The sequence below is a fragment of the Epinephelus fuscoguttatus genome, linkage group LG1, assembly GCF_011397635.1.
Source record: "Epinephelus fuscoguttatus linkage group LG1, E.fuscoguttatus.final_Chr_v1".
Classification (NCBI taxonomy): Eukaryota; Metazoa; Chordata; class Actinopteri; order Perciformes; family Serranidae; genus Epinephelus; species Epinephelus fuscoguttatus.
In genome coordinates this window covers 41,855,119-41,879,256 of record NC_064752.1, presented here as the reverse complement: position 1 = coordinate 41,879,256, position 24,138 = coordinate 41,855,119, and the positions used below count along the sequence as shown (strand labels likewise).

Sequence of the window (24,138 nt, the reverse complement as noted above, 5' to 3'; positions counted from 1 at the left end):
ATGAGGAGAAATGGGAATCCGTGAGAGGCAAGAGATGAGAACGTGAGTGGACATAACATGCCTGAGACTCTGAAACTAGAAGTAGCATTAACTAACAGCGAAGCAGTGAAAAGGAGGGTGATGGCTGGTTCCATGTACTACCGGCTGCTTAAGAGAAATAAACAGTAAAGGTAAGCATATGATTCTCTTTGTAGTGTTTTTTGAATGACGTGGTGATGGTGATGAGCGTCTATGAAATCGTGAAATATGCTGGCAATCTCAAGCACTCTGTGGACATGATTTGCACGCGTGCAATTAAAAAAAAATCACAACTGATTGTGTCCCCCCCAAACTTGTCATCAGATCTGCACCCATGGGGGGGACGGTGATGTATGAAGCACTTCACACATCAGACATTTAATGACCTGCACTTTGGTATTTTTATCCAACAATTAATGGTGGAAATGTCTTAAATTATGTCAAAATAAAGTCCTTTGTCACTTTCATGTGTCTACTGGGGGTGACAAATGCACATTCTAAATGTTGAGGGGGTCATGTCCCCTGCGTCTCCCCCAGAATCTACACCTCTATGCATGGCACATAGACCAAAGGTGATCAGGGAGGACATTCCTCAATACCAAGAGTAAATTTTTTCTCACTTGCAAGATCATCTGTAGGATTAGGTCTTGTTCCACTGAGAGTCACACCCAAAATTAAATAAATAAATTTCATTAAAATTCTTATTTAATAGAATCAGTATAATTAAACACTTTCTTTTCCAAAATATGCAGATGGTGAATAAATAAATGGCATGGCTGGGTGAGAACGGGTGGGGCCAATGAAAAACATGCAGTCCATGGACTGTAATAAGCCAGGATAGTGATTTGGTAAACTTTTACGGGTGAAATAAATAAATAAATACATTTCATTAAAATCTAAATATTTAATAGAATGGGCAGAAATTAAAATTGATACTTAAACCAAAACTGGTGAATGAATGAATAAATAAATAGGCAGAACATCCCATTAGAGATATTGGGCACTACACCAGAGTCTATACTGGACCAACACTGAATTTAAGTGTTATTTGGTCTCATGTATATTTAAGCACAGAGCAGTTTAGTGCTCCTCTCTCCTCCTCCCACTAAAACCTGCTCATTCTGAAGCTTGGGAATAATGTCGCTGTCACTGTTTGGGGGGCTGGGGAGCGCTTTAACCCGGTCACAACGTAGGGAAGTTGCTCACGGTTTTTCCGCGTTGCCATGGGGTTTTGTAAAACCTATTGACTGCGATAGGGTCCCTTCTTTTCTTTGAGTCTGTCTTTGTGGAGGAGGAGGAAGAAACCGCTATTACTTTTTCTTTCCAGAGGCGGGTCGGGGGGAGCGATAGTAGCATCCAGGGGAGGAGGGAGGTGCTCCGGCTCAGACCAACTGCGAGGCACCGCGGCGTTACGTTAACAGTTAAACCTGCCTCTGCTCTCCTCTTCCAGCGGTGGGGACAAATTCAACTTTCTCAGCGGCTGTCACGACATGAGTTGCACCTGAAGGTGAGTTTTCGCAGTATCTGTGTTTTCCTGTCTGAGAAAAAGGAGTCTTTCCCCACATTTCCTTCCTGTTTAGTGTTGTTAGTTGTGGCACTTGTTAAAAATTTCAGCTAGCTTTGAACACGGAGCTCTCAGTTGGTGCCATGATTTGAGCCGGCACCTGTGCAGACTGTGTAATAGCAGGTGGGTGAAATTTGGAATTAAAAAGGGGGGTGACAAGAGAGAGAAGAGGGAACTGTAGTCACGACTGCTTTTGTAATATCTTCAGTTTTCATGAGCTGAATATTAACAAGTTTATTCATAAGCAGTGATGCTGGAGATAAACAGTGGAGTGCTAACCTAGCTTTAACAGGTTTACCCACCTTGCAGAGGCAGAATTATCCCACTTTTTAACATAAATATTATCATGAAGCTTTCACACCTTCCATCTGATGCAGTGCTATCTGTGTTGATAAGTATCAAATGATGTCATTCTGAGAACATTGTTCATTTCCCCCCCTTTTTATGTGACTGCCTGTGATGCCTGATAAGAATCAGTGACTGGAGATCACTCTCTGCCATCCCTCTTATTTACCACTGCACTGCCCATTACACAGTAATGATCTCAGCCTGCTTATCACTGGCTCTCATGCTGAATACTGAACCGCAGGAGTGAATCATACCTTGTCATCCAGTGTGGTGAATAGCATTATCTCAGTCTGTATTGGCAATAAGTGCATAAATTCCCCCCTTTTCTGCATGTGATGAGACAGGCTCTGGGATAGTTCTGTTTAGCAGGAGAAATGCATGAGCAGACATCTGTGTAGAAGCCCTGCTCATGGCTGATACAGTCATATTTGGAGGGCAGGTTATTAATGTAGAGAAACTACATGTGCCGTTTCAGCAGGTTTATTCTTGTACTGTGAAAAGGTAAGTGGTGTCATGTGGTAGTAGAAACGGCATTGAAAGTCTGTGTTACTCTAGAGAACAGGGAAAAGGATTTCTTATCATTTGTTCTGACGCAGCTGACACCTCTGACAGAGCATAAACAATGCATTTAAGAGAAAGTTGTTCTCGCAATCTACTTCCTCTTTCTGTAATCCTGCTCCACACTTAAGGAAATTGCTCTTTATTACGTGCACTTCTGTTGCACAAGTGTTGAGCATGCATGACAAGATTAGAATGACTGATGAGGCGTCAATGGGTGTGATTAAAACCGCATTATAATGACATTTAAATCAGAGGCTTGGTGTTGTGGTTGGTTACCTATAGCTTTGGTAATTGATGGGGATGTGGATGGAACAGTTGTGCATCAGGCTTGGGAGCTTGACGTGTTGCATTTAAAGCCCAGATATATCTCACGTGGTTAACATAGTGATTCCCTCAGTATGAATATTTACAAGGTATGCAAATTCTTCACACACTGCATGGAAGTGCTGCAAATTCACACACTGGTTTCCTCACTGTTGTTGTGTAGTGTCTCATTATAGATTATGCCTTTGAGGGAATCCCAGGAAACAGAGAAATGTTTCATAGTTTACCCATAATTTAATATTTGTATTCCTTTTGATGCTTTTCTTCTGTTGTTCGCAACAAAATCAGCTTGGCCTATATTGTTTGTGTTTGCTTCAAAAAGTGAAGATAGCGGTAAACACCCCCTACTCCTAATATGAGTAGAACTAGCAGTGCTGCTACTCCTAATACTGATCCTGCTGCTGCTTCATGTTAAACACAAAGACCTTCTGAAGGTCAGACAGCCATTAGCGAATGTAATCATGTCAAGCTGCTCTTCAACAAGAGGAGATCCTATTTGTGTTGTCACTCCCGTTCATCCCATCAGGCCAATCCACAGGCACATACGTTCTCCAGTGGTCATAGCCAGAATTATCCCACGTCAGGTAAGTTGGCTGATTTTCATTTCTAGGCCAAAGACAAGAGCCTCTAATGGCACTTGTCATCACACGTGGTCCCCAGCCTCTCTGTATTCAGGGCAGTGGTGCTTTGTGTCCAGAAGTAGGTCGAATGCTTCTCACCAAACAATTTGAGCGAGAGCCAGTAATTGGACAAGCAAAGTGTCGACCATCTCCCAGCCGGTCCATGTCAGCCAGCCCTCTCACCACTTAATATGCAGCTCCGACCCGACGCATTTCATGGACCTTTTTCATCCTTTTAATCGTTTAGATTACAAAATGCAGGAAACAGGACATCCTTTGTAGCTGCAGACAGACTCATTCTTAATATGTTTGTGGCTGCCATACTTGGTTGCTTGCAAATGTCAGCGCATATGTTGAGGAACACCCAGTTACTGCTTCTGTAACTGTTTAGTGAAATTAGTTTTATTCATATAGCTCAATATCACAAATCACAAATCAGCCTCAAGGGGCTTTACTATCTGAAAAACATATGACACCCTCTATCATAAGAAGAAGAACTCCCCAAAAAAACTTTGATAGAGAAACTTCAGATGAAGCAGCTGAGGAGGCATCCTTCTTCCAGGATGGACAGACAAGCAATAGATGCTGTTTGTACAGAACTGACCAACATAGTAAAAAAAAAAAAAATGTGTGAGTCAGGATGCCAAAAGTATAGAAAGACTGTGACGATATGAAGAATAAACATATCCAGGAGGATACTGAGCATCTTCAGATTTTGCCAAACAGACCTCCTCTCTGCCATGAAGACCTGGAAAGAGGACAGGCTATACAAACTCACAAGAGGCAAAGCTCAAGCACACCATTCACACAGGTAGGAGGAAGAAAACAAGCACACAAACGGAGAGAGAGGCGAGAGGAGAGGCTGAGTCTCCTGGAGGATGAGGACTCAGATCCAAACATGTGGAATGAGGCATCGACTGCCAGGAGAAACAGAGAGAGAGGATGGCCGATGGTCTAGCACAGAGAAGCCTGAGTGAAAAGAGAGCACAAGAAGAAGAAACTAGGAGGAGAAAGAACGGAGAGAGGGAGAGAGAGAGAGAGAGATAGGTGCACAGCTCGGATGCTCTTGTGCTTTTGGGACACAAACAAACAGAGGGTCAGAGAGATGCAGAGGTTTTTAGAGAGTTCACAGGATTCTGATTGGCACCACAATCTGAAGATGAAAAGATGAGGCTTAGAGAGATATTTCATTGCTTGAAAGATGTTTTTTTGTTGTTTTTTTAAATCAAACTTGTCTGTCTATGCAGTAAAGAGACAAACATACTTTAAATTGGTGCTACATGACCAGAGAAAACTGAGAAAAAGAACTGTGGCATTTGCTTTAGCTCAAGAGGTAGAAAAACTAACAACTACAAGAATGCACTGCACTGCACCGGACCAACAAATGCTCTTGTTGGTGGGTGACATAATGCAAGCTCATCCGTTTTGACACAAAAACCAATATGGCGGCTGGCTAGTAAAAACAGTCTCATATTACGGTAAGATAGAATATGTTCTGACAACATATACAATACAGGAAACAGTATGGTGCCACTGCTTGTTCACGAATTCTCGTATTACAGCCAAACAGTGCACTAAACACTAAACTGTTTCTGGAAACATTTTAGGTGAGAAATAGGTAACACAGTAACCTAATCTTGATTCATATTTGATTAGTATTGCTGCGTTTCACCATTAGATCTCAGATTTTTTCAGCCTCTGTTAGACAATATAGGAAACTGTATGGTGCCCAGCTTTCTTGTATTACAGCCAAACAGTGCACTAAAATATGTTTCTGGAAACATTTTAGGCGAGAAATAGGAAACACATTCACAGAATCTTGGTTTATATTTGATCAGGTCTGCTTACTTTTATAGTATGGTCTGGAGTTTTTCAGTCTTTACATTTACAATATAAGAAACAGTATGGCAACCACTACTGATTCACAGATTCTCAGATTACAGCCAAATAATGCACAAAATATATATTTCTTAAGGCATTTTAGGGGAAAGTAAGCAGTACAGTAACAGAATCTTGGTTTATATTTGATAAGCACTACTTAGTTTTACAGTTTGAACTAAGTTTGTTGTTTCGCTTCAATACTCTTTGTGTCCATGGTGGCAGCAAAACTGAGGAAGCACAATCTGTGGTTCGAGCAACAGCTGTATAGCCAGTGAAAATCTGCTGGATGACATGTTTAGTGTTGAGCAGGGAGATGAGCAGGGAGATCTGGTGCTGTCAAGATGAAGGGAAGTTTATTATAGTTCATTTAAACGCACATTGTTATGGTACACAACTGGTCAAAAATGAGTAAAGTATCCCTTTAATAGCATAATTAAGAATGAGACTGGCTTGCTGGATGGATAATGGTTACGTGCCTGACCTAATTAAAGAATTAGCAAATAATTAAAAATTAAGGTGAATTTAGGGTGAGTTTTAAGTTTTGATTTTAAGGCCGTAGGAGATCAGACAGACATGAAGGGGCATGCCCATTTACAATTTTGTAAGCCAACCAAAACACCTTGAAGTCTGATCTAACATGGATATGAAGTCAGTGAAGGCAAGCTGCAGCATTCTGAACCATCAAGACTTTGAGTACGAACACACAAATTGAAAATCAGTCAGACAGACGAGTGATAAAAACACCTACGCTCACACCTCACACCCACAGACATCACAAACTGGCAATTTTTCAGTGGTAACAAGTGCAGTGAAGATGTAAAAGATGTTTTACCTGTTCATACAGGTGCGTGTTTGCCATGTGACCAACATGTTTGGACTTACAGTATGTATGTGGGCTCTGTTCTGTTGTCCTGTGTGTATGAGTGAGGTAGGGCTTGAAAGCGAAAAGGAGAAAGGGAGAGACACAGAGAGGCCTTTCTTTGTGCCGGGGATGTGTACACCTGGCCTTTAACAGTGCAGACTGAGGGCTGAATGTATCAAGATACAGTGAAGCCAAGGCTCCCAGCTTCAGTGATACGTGGGTGCAAGTTGAGCCAAGTTGGAACCTGATTTTATGTACTTGATTTAGAGGGTTTTTGTGAATTTGTGCATCTAAACTACTGTAAATGTTCATCTGTGTCTTATCTTTGCACAGTCTGAAGCATCTCTTATCAGCAGCAGCAATGTAATTTCAGGCTATGATTCAGTCTGTCAGATTGAATCTGGAGTATCAGATGGCTATTAGAGATTAGACAAAGCAGTGTAACAGCACTGAGCAGGAGTGAACTGCTGCATCAGACTAATTGTCCGTTTAAGCTCCCTCGTTATCAACCTATCTAGAACGTGTTGCTGGTGGTGATGTAAAAAAGTGATTTTTAGGAAGTGTTAGAGTCGTGTATACAGGTACACTGATCCACGGATACAAAATGTAAACTTAAACTGTGATAATGACAAACACTGTACAGATACAAGGCAGTGTTGAGATGTTAAGAGTGTGTTTCCAGGAGTGGCTGGCAGACATGGCGGGAAGGTGTGAAGCCTAGCAAGTACCCAGGCCCCTAATTGAGGTTCTACTCAGGCTCCAGCACTACAAGCAATTACAGTGACGACTCATGCTCCCTGTGCTGCAGGCAGAGTTGAGAGTGCTGCAGCGCCGGCGTACCTGAGCCCTCCTCTTTCATGTTTGTCACCGATGACAGGTGGAAAAGGCAAATTCTAGCCAGTATGTTCTGGAAATGTGTTTGGTTACATGAAATATTCATTTCCTTGCCTGCTTTCCGGCAGTGTGCATATTTATTTACCAGATTTTTTATGATACCTGTGACCGGGACTGAGTAGATATGGAGGAGTGTTGGAGATGATTCCCTCCATGCAGAGTCTCCGATGGGGGATGGAGGAAAAATGCAAAGATAAGAGGTGCTGATCATCAGAATCAAGGTTTATTTCTTATTTAACAGGCCACTGCATCATTGGGGCCACTGGGTGAACATGATCAATGGCTTCTCACGCTGCACGGACAATTAATCAGTAAAGTTAATACTGAAGGACAAACCTGCAGTGAGGTCAGTGTTATCTCATATGTTCAGCACTTTTTTTCCCAGCAGGAGGGAACGAGAGGTCAGCAGCCAAACAGTGGTGATGTGTTACGCATGCGTCCCTGCCTGAAGGTATAGATTGGCCTGTCATTGTCCTTTCTCTGTGGTACTGAGGCTGTTTTCTCACAGCCGAAACATTTTACCCAGACGTATTATTTGCTGCCAGCGTCGGGACTTGCAAGCTGTTCATGTCTTTCATAACGTCTTGTGTTTACGTGTCATCACTCAGAAAAAATAAGAATGTCTCCGTATCGTTCTGTCCAAGTGACAACATTTACACATATCCTTCACTTGCTGTGTTATTACCCTTTCCTCCAGGCTGTTTGTGAATGTGTTTCTTTATGGGAATTTTCCATCCTCTATTGGATTCAGTGCAGAGGCAGCGATATGTTCTGTTTTTCCTGCCTCTTATGGCTTTACAATTGTAATTTTTATGTTTAATTAATCAAATTAGATTATGCTCACTTGAAAACCATAACCAATAAAGGGAACCAATATGATGGTGTTTTATGAGAAGACTTCTAATCCCACTGTGCATTGCTGTCAGCTTCAAACTCATTTTCCAATCGTGTTGTCCCCATTCTTGCACGTCTGCTCAGATTTATAAAGCTGCTGTTGAATCACAGGGTACCTATCCTCTGGATTCAGTGTTTGTGTTAAAAGCCTCGGTGAAAAGGGCAACACAACCATACGATTCTCCAAGGAACAACAAACATGACAGCTATGCCTCAAAGAGTAAGAAGTTATTGCCCTTAAGTCTCTGGGATACAGGGATGATTTCCATTTCAATTGCGGGCTCAATTTGGGATAACTCATGCATACAGAGGTAAGACGAACAAAGAACCTAGGAATAAAAGTGACAAATGTAGAGAATGGAACAGAGAACAGCGGTATCATTGGCTTTGTGTCCCATGAAGGGTATTGTGTGTGGCTGCTTGGATAAGGTTACAAGGGGACCCCTGGGACATGGAAGTGAAGGGCAGCAAGGATGAAGAAGGACACATGCGACAGGCAGAGGACATAGAGGAGGTACCGGGACAGAGGTGAAACAGGCCTAATACTATGTTGCTGTGATACTGGTACCATTTGCCAGTTAATTTGATGTAATTGTCCCTCACGGTTTCCCACACCCCACATTGCTTGTTAGCAAATAGCAGTCCAAAACCCAAAACCTCATTTAATTCAAACCGTAAAAAAGAGTGCAGCAGATTCTCCTATTCGCTAAGGTGAGACTAGTGTTTTGCATTTTACTTTGATGAATAAGTTGGATGCTAATTATTCTCAAATGATTTAATTTGACTAATTTCTATGCAAGATACATTTTCTGTACCTGAAACATGATTCACATGCATAACCATGGAATTGCATGTGCATGTAGCAAGCAGCTAATTGCCAAAAACTGCAGTTCCTCTAACAGCCACTTGAAGCTGGCTCCAAAAATAATTTGATACCCCAATTTAAAATGCCCAACTTGGCGGCAAAAATTAACATGCGTGCAGCCTGGTACAAAAAACGTTTTCCCCATCCAGCTGTATGTGGGGTGCATTTCTATATAACTAACCCATTTAAATTAATCAAGGCTTAAAGTTACACAAAATTAAGGGTGTGCCACTCTGAGGCGTCACCACAGTCTCTGATTCAGATCCATCCCTTGCTTTTCCATAGCTCCGCCCTCTCGTCCAAATACAGTCAGTTCCGGCTTCAAAAGTCCAAGATGGCAATGGCTAAAATGCTGAACTCAAGGCTTTAAAACGGGAGTCCACAAACCAGTGGGTGACATCACGGTGGCTACATCCATTATTTTACACAGTCTATGGTATATAGTCATCTAACTGCCTTTTTATGTTACTGTGGTGCCATGGTCAGCATTGAACTGTCCAAGAAACTGACAGAAACTGTCACGTACTTGATCTTTGATAAGATATTTCTTGATATAACTCAATAATTTGCTAATTTTAGACTGTATTTTATCCATCCAGACTTCTTTAATGGCTGCTTTGTCTTGTGAATATATTTTGAGAAATTTGGCTTCTATTTGTTGAATAGAAAACAGGATTCTGTAGGAGACAAGCTACAGCTCAGATCTGTGAGGGTGGCATACTGGTGCTTTCAGCTAAACATTGACAATGCTAACTTGCTGATGTTTAGGCAGGTACAGTAGCATGCTAATATACAATAATTAGCACTAAACATCTGTAGAGCAGGTCATAAAAGAACGCACGGGACAAGTGAATGATGATGAGGGATCCTCAAAGTTTGTATAGTTCATCCTGAGGGGCCATGAATACCTGTACCAAATTTCAGTACATCCAACAATTGTCAAGACCTTTCACTCAAAACCACATATATCACCCTCATGGTGGTGCCAGTAGAAAAGTCAGGAGATCAGGAATGTCAGTTGGCTTTATCATCTGGGGACTATGAATGTCTGTACAAGATTTCAGGCCAATCCATCCAATTTCATTGTGGATTAAAGTAGTGGACTGACATTGCCATCTGTTGATCCATGCTGCTAGCAATGCTAAAATATATATACAGTATAAGGAGTCAAAAAGGTATTGTTTTGGTTTTAGTGTTGAAACTTGAAAGGCAAACAGACATTTTTCACAGCAGACATTTTGACTTGTCATAGCAGGAAAAGCACAGATGAAACACATTTTCTTAAAGTTGCCTCAGTTCCATCAAGTGTCCCAGTAAGCGATTATAGTGAGCCAGAATGCACAATACCAGGACCCTGGAAGTAGTTCACCTAAACAGAAGGTTGTCATGTATAATGTTAAATTACGCCTGTGCTGTTTGCCAAAATCTCTGCTGTGCAAAGGCTCACAAAGTCAAGGAGCTCATGCTGCTTTCTGTTCCCTGAGACCTTGTCATAATTTACAAACTTTAGAAAAGTATAGTTTCAGATTTTCACACAACACCAGAGATTTTCTTTGCATACTAATAATCACTATCAAAGTGATGTGGTACCATATAAATCTTTACTTAATCATTTGTATGAGATAATATATCCCTTAAGTGCTGTGGCAGTCTGTCTCGAGGTACAGTAGTATGTGACAGTGTGACAGGGTATGCAGTGAGGGCAGCAGTGCTCTGTGTCCAGAGGCTTCCCCTGGGACCTCATTACATAGTGTTGGGCTCCGTTGGGTTCTGTAAGTGGACTGCTGGGAGCCCCAAGCCAGTGCAGTTCCACGTGTGTTGATTTGGTGTGAACATGCGAGCCTGGTGTCTGCTCTGCATAGTAAGAGCCTGTTTACTGGCCCAGTGCGGCCTGGAGTCAAGCACAGCACTATCCTCCAAATGGAAGATTAGAGAGCAGATCAAGCATGATTAGAATCACGAAACAAAGAGGATGTGCTGCTGAGTAGTCAATTTGCTAAGTGGGCTAACACATTAGAAAGAAATATAATCCTTTTAAGTTTTTTTGTTGCAGCAGTTGCATTGATTCATTTGTCCTTAATTGTCATTTAGGTTCGATCATGTGTAGACAACAAATGATCTCGTCTTTCCTAATAGGGATACAAGATTTCATAGACTTTGTAATCAAAATAGAAAACTTTGACAAGAGATAGCCTGGTCCCAAGGCATTGTTTTGCTATGCTCCAAGGACATAGTGGTCCTTGTAATGTGTCAGAACTTAATTAATTTCTTCCCAACTAACATTTTCAGCAGTTTTCATTGTGATAGTTTGTGAAAGTCTTTGCAGTTGTCCTTAAGGGTCTTCCAGAACTCAGCATGTCTATTTCTTAATGTACTCACCCCCTGATAGAGCAAATGTTGAGTGGAAGAATCTTGCCAAGCTGGTACGAGTCCAAATTAATTCATCAGCTTGGGGGAGCTCCGCTCTCCATTTTTACAAGCGTGACCCGCAGACCACCAGCTATGAACTGCAGACCTTCTTGACCTCATTATTTTTACAGCTCCAGACTTTTTGGGTCCAAACCAAGACTTCTTGCAGAGCACGTTTTTATAGCCTCATATCGGATTGCAAACGATCTCACCTTGTAACATTTTCTGCGGTTTACAGTGGATTTCTAATGAGCATCGGGGGATGGTTTTACCCCATTCACGGTGTCTTATTCTGGTTAGGTAGAGCTATTATGATGGTGCGGCTTAAAGGAAATAGCTTGGTGCCAAATTACTAAGCATTTTAGTCACAAATTGACTCATTTGAGCACACAAGAGGACAGTGGTAAGGGTAAATACTGTTTAATTGCATTAGCTAATCAGTGTAATGCAGGCTTTCCTGAACACATCTACTAGAGTAAAGCTAATTCTGAGTGTAGTGCTCATTATGAAATACCATCCACTATAATTGGAATTATTTTCCTTTTTGAAAATAGCATGGAACCAGTGTAACGTAGCAGCTTTGAACTCCTTTCTCAGGGAAAAGTGTACTAGGTAGATTAAAAGATGTTTTTACTTTGATAGTTTTTATGAATATTATGCCTTAAAAGCTCATTCCTTTTTGTAGTATAATAGACAATAGATTACAATAGCAAAATAGTTTTACTGTTAGACTAGACCCAAAGTTCACCCTACAAATCTTTTAAGGTTTTCCTTGAAATAGCATCCATGTCTTGTGCCTTTACAGAAATACAGCTGCAGGGTCTTTCTTTCTGCCGTGATCCCAAGTGCAAGAAAACAGTGTATTTTGTGGTTTGGGTGTTGTTTGAATTGTGTTTCTCCAGAGCAGAAAGACAAAACTACTACAGTAAACTTATCATAATGCACAACCTAAGAAGAAAATCTGTTCAAGGGAGGGGCGCAGGAAAATAATGATGACATTGTTCTGTCGCAGAGGCAATGCATGATTAATAGCCAAATGCTAATTTACTATGTTGGAGAATTGCAGATATATTGGGGGAAAGAAACAGATGTTTATTTCATATTAATTCCGTTGATATTAAGGGGAACAAATACTTTATAGATAAAAATAGTGCCCTGCAGCTTACTAATAACTTCTTTTGGCTTGTATGTGTACATTCATCAATGTAGAATCCTCATATCTAGGGTTGCAATTGTATTGCTCATATTCACAAATGGTTTCAGGCTGACTTAACACATTATTTTATGCCTAAAGAACATCAAAAAAACAAATAAGAAGAGGACAGACTGAGTTTTCCCCAGCAGAGAATTTAAATCGCCTCTGGTTCCAGTAAAACAGCAGACATCTGCAGGCTATTGTAAGAATCTGGGTTAGATCTGGTTTGGGTTCACTACATTCTGCAGTAGTTCAAGCTCTGGTCAGGTTAAAACAGAATCCACATTGGTGTGAGCCAGAATTTTTTAGCTCTATAAAAATTTTTGTGCATGAACAAACCCTACACCATTTCAGTGTGAGAGCTTTGCCAATTTGAAATGGCTTAAAGGCTTGAGGCAATGGCTTTTAGAAACAAAAACAGATCAATAGAGGTGATCCTAGAGAAATCCGACTTTGATATCCTTGGCTTCAGCCTGGAAATGCGCCCATCAGTCTTCGTGTGACATATAACACAGGCTTTCTTGTCTAGATGGATTCTCACTTCTCTGTGGCTTTCTGCTGACCCTTCCGGTTTCCTGTGGCATGTTTCACAAGCCAGAGGATGTGTGTCATCTTCCCAGTAAGGACATCAGGGTGGTCTCCTGTTGTATGATTCAACTTCAGCACCACAACTCCTTGAGATACGGTACTGTAGGCAGCTTGTTGTCTTAAACATTGACATTTGCATTTAAATTGACTTCATGCGGCCGTGATTTATTTTCTTGAGAGAGTGGCAGAGTTTTGTCGGCGGCTTTGCCTCTAATTCTCTTGCATCTGCCACAAGTATGATAACAGAAGCAGGATTATTTATTCAGTGGAATGGTAGTCTAACTTTGTTTCATAGTGTGCTATAGCCACACACCAGCCACAGACCACTTGTGTCTCACACATTATTTCAAAACTGCAGATTAAATTCTAGTCAGTCATGCATGATGGCTTTTCTCATGAATTAATTGTACTTGAGAGAAAAATATTTCTTCACATTGGAGAGAAAATACAGAACAGTGTTCCTATGAACTTCTAACTTTTTACTCACAATTCTCAAACCAAGGTAAAGACCACGCTACGACATTATATTGCAGATTGTGTCTTACTGCAGTGCACATGTTTTTCACATACTTATATGTGGTCCTGCACTAATCCCCAAGGGCTGGGTATAGGTACTCAGTACTTTGAAGGTGTTAAAATAAATAACCCAGTACCAAGTAGTATTGAAACGTCTCGCCCGAGGTCTGGTCCCTGTCCACCCTGACTCCCCACTGGATAAGCAAACTTTCTGTTGTTGCTCCCAGCAACAAACTCGAATTGACACTGAAACAGCTTGACTTTGTTGTTAAATCCGTTAATAACCAGTAGGTTACTTTAACTGTTTGATGGTAACATTTAGCCCTGTCACAGAATCTCACAACTGTCCTCACTGTGGAGCTCACACTCCTGCAGCAGCACCTTCAACTAGGGTTATCCTGAATACCAGTTTTGGGGCATCAGAGCTTTGTAGAGAAGTATTTGCGATTAAACAAAGTTTTGAGGGGGTGAAGGATTTCAGGGTTGGGGGAGTGGACGTAGAAAAAAACAATTCTTTGCAAAATGGCTAAGCTGTTACTTACAGTTTGTAGGTGATTTGCCAAGCTTGTTATAGATTTGTGGTATGCCAGTTTATTATGGTGCTTAATCTGGCACTTGACTTTTAAATCATTCCAGATGCCTGACTTTTTTGACATCTTGCTATCATATTTGTAAGCCTGTCATTGGTTGTCAAACTTTCAGAATACAAAACAAGGCCTGTCACCATGTTTTAAATGTCCTTGTCTAAGAAGAACTAATAATTAATGTTGAGCATTCAAATACTGATGGCAGTACAATGGCAACAATCAAAGCCTCAAAGCATTCAGGTCAGCCGTAGCTACAACCCACACAGTCTGTGGTGTGGTGAAGTCACGCGCGGTGTATTGACGCAATGGCAGCTCAGTGTGCTGAGATGCCACCAAAACACCACTCCATTCACATTATGGGTTTCAAACAAAGTACCGTATTGGTATTGGTGTTACTTTAAAGTCACTAGAATTGTATTTTTTACACAAAAAATACCCAGCTTTACTATCCCCTGTAATTCCAGTGTCACTACAAGGGGAATAACACCTGTAAAGCGTATGTTTCCAGTTGAAAAATACATGTATTAATCTCAGGCGCTTTGAAGTCATGTTGATGTCACTCCTGTGATTTATCCACCTTACAAAAATAGTCAGAACTAGAGACTGCCAGCTCTGCAGGGGTCATGATAATTTACAGGGCTATGATGCTCATGGGATGACAGTTTGACACAGGATGTTTGCGGAGATCACCTCAGAAAGCACGAATAATTGACACCATTAGCCTTGAGGTCTGTCAGTTTTCTGACAGTTGATGGATTCACGTGCGCCGTCCCCCCACTATAGATAACAAATTCATACCTCCTGTTTTTAAACCATTTTACACCTCAGTAATCCCTTTCTAACAACCACTTGCCCCAGCTGAGCCACAGTTTGCACCCTGTGCCATGGATTTGTGATTGTCCTTTTCAGAGTGTGAAGTGGGTGAAGCACCGGCCAACATGCCCTCATGAAAGTCTCTCCACAAGTCTGATTCCCTCAGGGTGTGCATTCTTGTCTTCTTGTTGAACTGGCGCTGTATAGGCCCCTTGGCTCTGCTGTGTGGTGTAACTCACCTGCTGCTGAAACATTTGGATCATATCCCTGAGCAGTGAACACTCCCTGGTTCCCCATTTGCAGCCAAACCAAAGTTACAGATGGCTTTGCTTCTTCCTGTGGTTCAGTGGAAGAGGTATAGAAAGTCTGAAGGTTACGGGCAGGTCTTCCTCCGTTGTTCCATGTCGAATGTCATTACTAACACACTGAGGCCTGCTTAACACTTGAGCTCCTCTTTTTCTTTACCACCTGCAGTGTGATGGGATTTTAGCTGGGGTCGAAAGTGTGCCAGAAGCGCTGCTATTAACCCCTGTGCATTGTGCCTTTCTATGAAGGGCAGTCCTCTGGCAGACACTTCCCCTGTTCATAATAGAACAGACTGCATTCCTTCCAGCGAGCACGGACATACTTTGCTGGCTCTCAAAGAGCCTTCATGCAGATTTTGCAACAGTGGAAGCTCTTTTCTTCCCATTTACACAACCCTCATTTTTCAACCCTGTTTAGACCAAAGTTTCTCCTCCTCCGGGATGGTTTCAGCTATCTCAGTATTGAAGTAAACACCGTCCTTCCTCTTCATTCGCTACACAACCGGAGTGTAAAGAACTATTCACATAGAGTGAGAAACAATGGGTCTTCTCCTGTGTGTGTGGGAGTGTATTTTAACTTCACAAAGAGAGGCTGATGCTCATTTTGTAAACTGACAGAGGCATGTTAGCATCACAGTGAAGAGAGGAGGATTTCTTTCAGCAATCACAGCAGTGGTATTTTGATCTACTGCACTGGGGAGATGTAAAGTACTTCAGGAACGCTGTTTGCACTTTCTTTTTCTTCCCAACTGTGTTAGAGATAGCAACACTTTTGAGAGGGATTTAGATATGTTATTTAAATACATTTCTATTATCCCTCAAACAAAGGGACAGTTCACTCCCAAATAAAAAAGACATCCTCTTATCTAAGGTGCTATTTATTAGTCTAGATTCTTTTGGAATGAGTGTTGGAGATAATGGCTGTAGAGATGTCTGCCTTCTCCTGAATATAATGGGACTAGATGGCAGCTTGTGGTGCTCACTCTGCCAAATACAAGCACATTTGAAAAACTTACCAGCAATGTCCCTTTCCAGAAATCATGACCTGTTTACTCAAGATGATCCACAGGAACTATTTTCTTTCCAACAATGTACATCTGCCAACTGTGTCATGGCACAGAAGGAAGCGTGCATCTACTGCTAGCTCACGTAGCGCCACTGAGCTAGTGAATGTCACAGCTCAGTTGAGAAGAGCGCCACTAATGTTTCAATCTTGTGCTTACAAGAGAACAAACCTCTTGTCCATGAGTAGGTGCACGCTACCTTCTGCGTGGTCATATGGTTGTCAAATGTAGTTGTAGTAAAAAAAAAAAAAAAAAAATTCCTACATGAAACTGCTTAAGACAAGATGTATAAATTATCTTGAGTAACCAGGTTATGATTTCTGGAAAGATACATTGCTGTTGTGTTTTTCAATAGTACATTTTTGGCACTTTGAGCACCACAAGCTGAGTGCCATCGTATTTCATTATATTTAGGAGAAGGTACACATCTCTACGGACGATATCTCCAACACTTGGCAACTCACAGCAGAGCAATCCAGATTGGTAAATAGCACTACAGGTAAGATCAGAAATACATATTTTTGATGTTGGGGTGAACTGTCCCTTTTAATTTTCAGAGTGAATTATTATTTCACAACATTAGTCTTTCACGGACACACACTGACACTGGCTGCTGTTGGAGCTGTAATCTAAATTCTCTTCATGGTTTTGTAACGCAGATGGTAGAGCATCTGTGATTGAGAGAATTAGTCAAAAAATGATAAAATAATCTACTAGGTCTGGACCGCGCTGCATCATAATTTGACTGAATGCTTATTACCCCAGAGAGATGGGAAAAATACTGAATATGTGGTGTGAGTGATGGATATTCTTCTCTTGTACAGAGGCTGTCAGTGAGGTGGTTCAGATAGCTGGAGGAGCATGCTGTTGCTGGGAGTGTGTGTATTGCCAGTGGAGTCACGTCCGTCTGTCTCTTTTCTGTGAATTGTGAAATGGGGGCCAATACTGATGAAGCCAACCATAAGCATAGCTCTAGGTGGGGGATTCTATTATAATGCTCAGCCTGAAAAGACCCCACACTGGCTCCAACATGAACCAGAGGGGGATTTGTTTTGCTCAATAAGTGGCGAAAATGGTATCAAAATGGTTTTCCCCCCACACAGTGGCTGATTTATAAGTCTGTGTGTCTCCAGTTTCCTGCTGCTGTGTTATAAAGCTGGAGGTGGGGCCATTAAACTGATGGCAGAGCTTTGCTTCTCTGTCACTGTCAGTAAACAGTACCCGGTTAGTCGGCTGGGGTTGGCCACAGCAGCCTGCTGCTTTGATTTTCTGAATTTGTAGATGCTTTTTCTTTGCACTGCTTACTTTTATAACAAGATAAGGCTGAGGACTTAAGCAGTGTAAAACATTTACATGAAAAAGAGAGAGTAAGAGAAAAAACAGGTTTGATCAAAGCTGCATGTGCTTCAGTGCATCAAAAGAAACATTGTTCTGAGCCATTTGGTTCCAGTCTTGACCCAGTAAATGCAGCAAGGCTACTGTCTACGGAGGAGCATGTTGGAGAGTCCATCCCACAGCTCTGGTGCCCAGAATGCAGAGCACAGCAAGTCCACAGCCATCATCATTAGAGCCGCGCTGCTGTGGACACTAATGGCTGTCCCTGTTCTGCTGCCTCTGCACATTCACAGGGCTCATCTGAGACTTCAGGGTGTGAACACATGAATTAATTCAAGAGAGATGAATTCACGGTTCCTGTTCTCACTTTAAAGCAGGACGTAGAGCTCATTGTAGCGAAGCACCACCACGAGTGCATTAGTGGTGACGTCGTCTTTCAACCAGCCTCGCATGATGAAAGGAGGCTAATTGGAGAGTTTGTCCTCGTTTATCTTCATTTAAAGGCTGGAAAAGATGGCGTTGTTTACTTGTTTCAATATTGAGAAGGGGGGAACGGGGAGGAGAGACAAACAGTGGTGGCAGTGTTAAACTGGGGGATGGGGCTGGTGAAATTGATGTGCTGTGGATGTGCTATCCCTAGACTCCTAATTGCATTTTAAGATTTCAAATAGCCGTATGAGCACCTTCAAACGGAAAATATTCCAGCATCAAAATGGTGGGCTAATAAATGTCTAAATGCATATTTCAGCAGAATGAAGATTTATCACCTCTATTTCTCAAGAAAGTGTTAAATGCAATACTTGAAAATCAATACAGGGTCGTGACAAGACACATTCATCAAGTTTGTTTATTTCTTCAGTCATGGTGAAAACCTTTACATGGCCATCTTTTTCCAATTACATGCAAAGGCGGACATATTCCAACCCCCTTTCTGTAGGTTTTGTAGTGGCAGTATAGATTTTCAGCCATCCAAATGAACTCTTGACTGAAGAGCCTGCAGTCATTGTGCGTAGCCCTTTCCCTGGTTTTAAGCACAATCATTCCCTCCTCTTTACAAATCAATAAGCTTTCACAGTAATTTAACTCTGTGTGCCCCTGAGAGGCTGCAGTAAATTCACTGCATTATCATAGTAAAAAAATGAGTGTGGTTTCCTCTTGTCCTTGCCACTGAACAGGCTGGTTAATTGATGTCACGGCAGAAACTGTGTTTCTGTTCATCTCATATGTTTATTTTATTCTGTCTTATTCAGGGTCAACCAAACAGGATGCAGAAAGATAGTAACTGTTTTTTCTACATGGTTTGGCTGCATTTATCAGCCCCAGATAGTGCGTGCTTTAATGTGATTCTGGCAAACAGGGTGTCATCGATGATGACTGGTCCAATTGCTGTACTCTACCTGATGCGGATCAATACTCATATTGCAGGAGATCAATCCCCCAGAGGCAGGGATCCCCCCAGTGCTGCGTTTTGGATGAAGCCACACCAAAACTGGACTTCCGTGGTCCAGTAAAGAAAAAAAAAAAATTCTACAAGAAATATGAGCTGACATTTCTTTAGTTTTGATCATCAAAGAGTGGTGATAAAGGGCACTATATTTTACAGCTGAAGAATTAACATACTCCTCATGTTCTGATCTGTAATATGCTGCTCAGCCAACTCCAGAGCCTATGTATTGTGATACCAATCTTGCTAGTTGCAAATACAGTCTCAACATGGTTGCTAATTAGATGTGTTTTTAGACATGCACCAAATTGTTATCAAGGTATCAATCAATCAATCAATCAGTTTTATTTATACAGCCCAATATCACAAATCACAATTTGCCTCACAGGGCTTTACAGCATACGACATCCCTCTGTCCTTATGACCCTCGCAGCGGATAAGGAAAAACTCCCCAAAAAAACCCTTCAACGGGGAAAAAAAAAACAGTAGAAACCTCAGGAAGAGCAACTGAGGAGGGATCCCTCTTCCAGGACGGACAGACGTGCAATAGATGTCGTACAGAACAGATCAGCATAATAAATTAACAGTAATCCGTATGACACAATGAGACAGAGAGAGAGAGAGAGAGAGAGAGAGATGCAGGTAATGACAGTAGCTTACAACAACATTATTGAAAGTAATAATATTATAGTTATAGTTCTGGCTACTGTGGTACAATATGTTGAAAGTATGTATTAATATCTGGCAGTATACATGTGTGACAATAGTCGTGTATAATAACAGTAGAAGTATGACTAATGACTAATGATGGCAGCAGCAGCAGCAGCAGGAGGCATCTGGCAGGACCACGGCAGCAGCACAACCACACACGTCACGCTGTCCAGGCACCGCTGCGATATGAGTTAATCTGAGAGACAGTGGAGCACAAAGGCTCCGGAGAAGAAGCCGAGTTAGTGACATCCAGAATGGCCGGGTTAGCAAGATGCAGTAATAGAATACGAGAGAGAGAGAGAGAGAGAGAGAGAGAGAGAGAGAGAGGTATTCAATTCAATGGTATTGAAATGAAGGTAGAGGATTGTTCCACAGGAACATAATTTATATTCTTTTACGATGCCAAAACAGCTTCTTACCCACCTGCTATCAAATAACCAGACTTTTATCATTATAAATTCTTAGCACATACATCAGTTTTGAATCTGGTTGTAGTAAAGAAGAAAATATCACAAATTTCATCCAAATATAAGGAAAAAAACTCAAAAATTAAATGTACTGACATGGTTTTACGATTGCCTGTTAGATGTACTGTTTCTAGTTCACTTGTATTGTAATCAATTGTGTTTCTCAATAACCTCATTCTGGATTAGCAGCTGAGCATTCCAGCACGGCAGACAACAGTGATAACAAATCAAAGCTGCCTATTGAGAAGTGTACGCATGTTGCTAAGATGCAACCATTGTTCATCATCAGGCAGGGCTGAGGCATATGCATTATGGATGATGTAGTCATTGGAAATGTGACACATAAAGTGTTTAAGGCTCGGAGATGAAAGCTAGGATGTCAGACAGTGAAGAGCCTGCCTCGGACTGACCACACATCCTGCTGCGGCCACAGCATGAGATAGAATCACAGATCAATCAAAGCCTTCATTAATGGAGCCAGCAGTGTGGAATTCTGCTTGGTCTGTCACCAGCTCCCTACAAAGCTACAAGGTGGAATCCATTAAACATTCCTGTCTCTATGACATGTTACGTCTGTAGGCATGTGGAAAGTGCCAGTTGACATGTAAATTGTAGCTATGGTCTGGTAAAGGCATATACAGTATATTTTCTTTTGGATATGTGGTCAAGGTTTTACGCTGTCACAGTAGGGAAAGATCCTAAAGAAGCACAGTCTGCTCTTATTGACTTGTTCTATCTAAACCCCCTTCAGTCACACACTAACCATCTGGTGGGGACAAACAATATTTAGTGTGCAGTATTTGTATCTGTATGTTTCAACCTTTGACAAGCACTGGCAGCAAAAACACACCAGTGTTTCTTGAAACATTGTGAGGATGTTTAAACACTGGAAAAAGCCAATTGCTTTTACTAGCCCGTCTTTTTTATATGTCAGTGGCATTTCTTTGTGTTCACATACAAATAATTATAAATCAATAACCCCGAGATGTTTTCTAGGAAAATCTTCGGTCAAATGTTCTCTTCATGCTGCCCCAACTTCAACATGTCCAAAACAGAGCAATTCCTAAACCTCCCTTTAATAGAGTCTTTCAGGGAGGCACAGGAAGAGGAACAAATGCCTCCATTCAGTAGCGTCCAAAATGCTAATGCCTTCGGCTCTTAACACGTTTATAAGGGTTCCCATGTCACGACATGGCATAGTCCACCCTAATGGGGGCTGTGGTTGGGGACTGCATGAAAAAGTCAGACAGATAACAGAGCATGAGAAATATGACAACAAGACAGCTGGTTTCCTGGGGAACAGGATGTCTGAAGCTGCTATTTTCCTCGTGGAAGAAACACGTAAGCATGTTATGTCACAATGAATATTGAGGTTTCTTTTTTGGCAAAATGACTTTGGAACCTCTGTTTGGGGCCTAACATGAACTCTGACATTTAGAATATCTATAAAAGTGACTGGCCTTGTGTGGCTTTCTTACTATAACAGCCCACTCATCAGTGTAGTCACAGACCTTGTGGGATTGTTAAAGGGGGAAAAAAGAGGCAATAAAGTAACCGATAGCACCGGTGCTGTCAGTGGAACTGTTGGCCAATCCAGTGGGTGATATTGAATTCCAGTAACTATGTGCTCCCATATGTAAATGATGGCAACAAAAGGTTGTGTATTGAAGAAACTTTCTGCAAGCAAATAAATGAAGGGCAGGCAGGCTTTAGTGATTGCTTGGGAAAGTAATTACTCCTTATCTGTATCTCGAGTCAGGCTGCAGCCTCCAGGCCCCTTTGGATTGATATTATGTCAACTGCTCAAAAGGTATTTCTTCAGTGGCATTTTGGTCAACCTGTGGAACAGGTTCAATGTTGCATTGACCAGTTTGAATGATTAGACAACAGAGTTTGTCAAACTTCTCTCTGAACTCTTAATTCTATTTTCAATATGTCATTTCATGATCCAAAGCATACAGCTGTTAAATTGAGACAAGTGTTGACAAGACAAACATTGGATTGACATTATTGAGGACGAGATAGAATCGCTCAAGACAATACTCTCAATAGTCCTATTGACACAAAGTACATGATTAACACTAGCAGTGATGATGCTAGGTTTTCCCTTATTCGTCCCTGACACATTTAAGTCTGAGATGATGCAGTAAACTCTCTACTGATGTGTCCACAGGATGCATCTTATTATTTTCCCTGATAATGCAACACTGTGAACAACAAGTCCATACTGAAATCATTTTGAAAGTGTTTATATTGTCACAGAAACCATTGACAGTGAAACTTGTGTTTTTAGATTTGCAATTGTATTTGTTTAATTGCCAGATATATTGACGATTTCAACAAATACTAGCTTAGTTATAATCATATAACATCAAACTTGAGTTTACCATAACAATTTGTCAAAAAAAATATTGGGGGGGGGACCCACTCACATGACCACTTGTGCTTCCCAGGAAAACCTATCAACATTGCACTAGTGTAAATGGCTATGAGTGACAAATTGCCATTAATGTGACTTTTTTAACAGGATGGTATTACTGCGTGTGAGTGCCTTCCCCATGTTTTTCCCTGAGCAGTATCACTGTTGGATCATTTAAGCAGTTCAAAAACCTTAATTACACATACCAGTCAACATTTGTGCCCAAGTGTGTCAACTTCTGTGTTTCCACTATCAGTTACATTCATTCTGTCACAGCCGGCTGCCTGCTTTGTTTCTGGTGTCACAGTAATCCCTGGCCTCATGTTACCTTATATAACAATGATTCCAGTCACAGTGAGGTATACAGATTTATTGGGATTGGTACTCAGTATTTATGTTGAGGAATTCATATTTTGGGAGAAACAAAGTTGGACTGATGCAGTATCAATATTGCATCTAACAATTTATTTTCAATATTCAAAAATAATAGCAATACATGTCAGTGTCATTAAATGTTGTTTTATAAAACCAAATATTATGAGTTATAAGTACTAGAGATGTTCCGATACCTCTTCCAATATCAGAAATGCCTCTGATACTGCAAAATATTCTGGATCGGGTATCGGAAAGTATGTGTCTCTGCATCGATCCGATACAGTATACTTTATTAGTAAAATATAAAGTAGTTTCACACCCAGATAACAGTAGCCTACACAAAGAGTTGCTTTGTGCAGCCACTGGCAACCACTGTTTTAGAGCAGTGAAGAAGACTTGATTCCCGATAAATAACGTAACGTTACCATTTAGAAAATGTGAGCAATTTGGCAATATTTGACATTTATTTGTTATACATTTAATTTCATTTTATTTTGTTACGTAATGGTTAGTGTTGCACGGTATACTGGTACTAAAATAGTACCGCGGTACTAGAGTATTCCAAACGGTACTATACTGCATTCGGAAAATACCGGTACTTTGAAACTGATTCAATTCATTAATTTAGTTAATTTATTTTACTCAGTTATGCACGTACACAAACGCATTTCTTGTTGCTATTGGAGCACAGATTGCACAAGTGGTGTGTATGACAACACCTATATCAACATTCGCAGCTGGCGCCCGTGAAAAATGACAAGAGAAAGTCTGCCTCGCAAAGGGAGACAACATGAGACAACACAAACTTGGTGAAACATTTGAGCAACCAAACCATGACGTCCGTACTGAGGTACTTACCAAACCATGATTTTTTTGGTACCGTTACACCCCTACTATTTATTGTTCTAAAGGTTTGCATCCAAAAGGACTTTTCCTTAGGAAAAGTACAGAAGAGTATCAAAAAGTATCGAAATTCATATTGGTATTGGTACCGAAACAAAGATTTTGGTATCGTGACAACACTAGTAATGGTAAAGTTTAAGTATCGGACTTAGTATCAGGAAGAAAAAAAAATATTT

General features: G+C 41.1%; 1 protein-coding gene across 7 annotated transcripts in view; it reads left to right on the top strand.

Annotated features, from left to right (window-relative positions):
- Positions 1-1,187: 1,187 nt before the first annotated feature.
- chl1b (cell adhesion molecule L1-like b) overlaps positions 1,188-24,138 on the top strand; it is an 84,793-nt gene continuing 61,842 nt past the window's right edge. For 4 of the 7 annotated variants that reach the window (XM_049573017.1, XM_049573009.1, XM_049573010.1 and 1 more), the window contains exon 1: positions 1,192-1,525. The gene's annotated coding sequence lies outside the window, so the exon portion shown is untranslated. Of the gene's footprint in view, positions 1,526-12,964; positions 13,121-24,138 lie in introns of all 7 variants that reach the window. The other 3 variants (XM_049573008.1, XM_049573033.1, XM_049573025.1) reach the window with 3 other exon arrangements.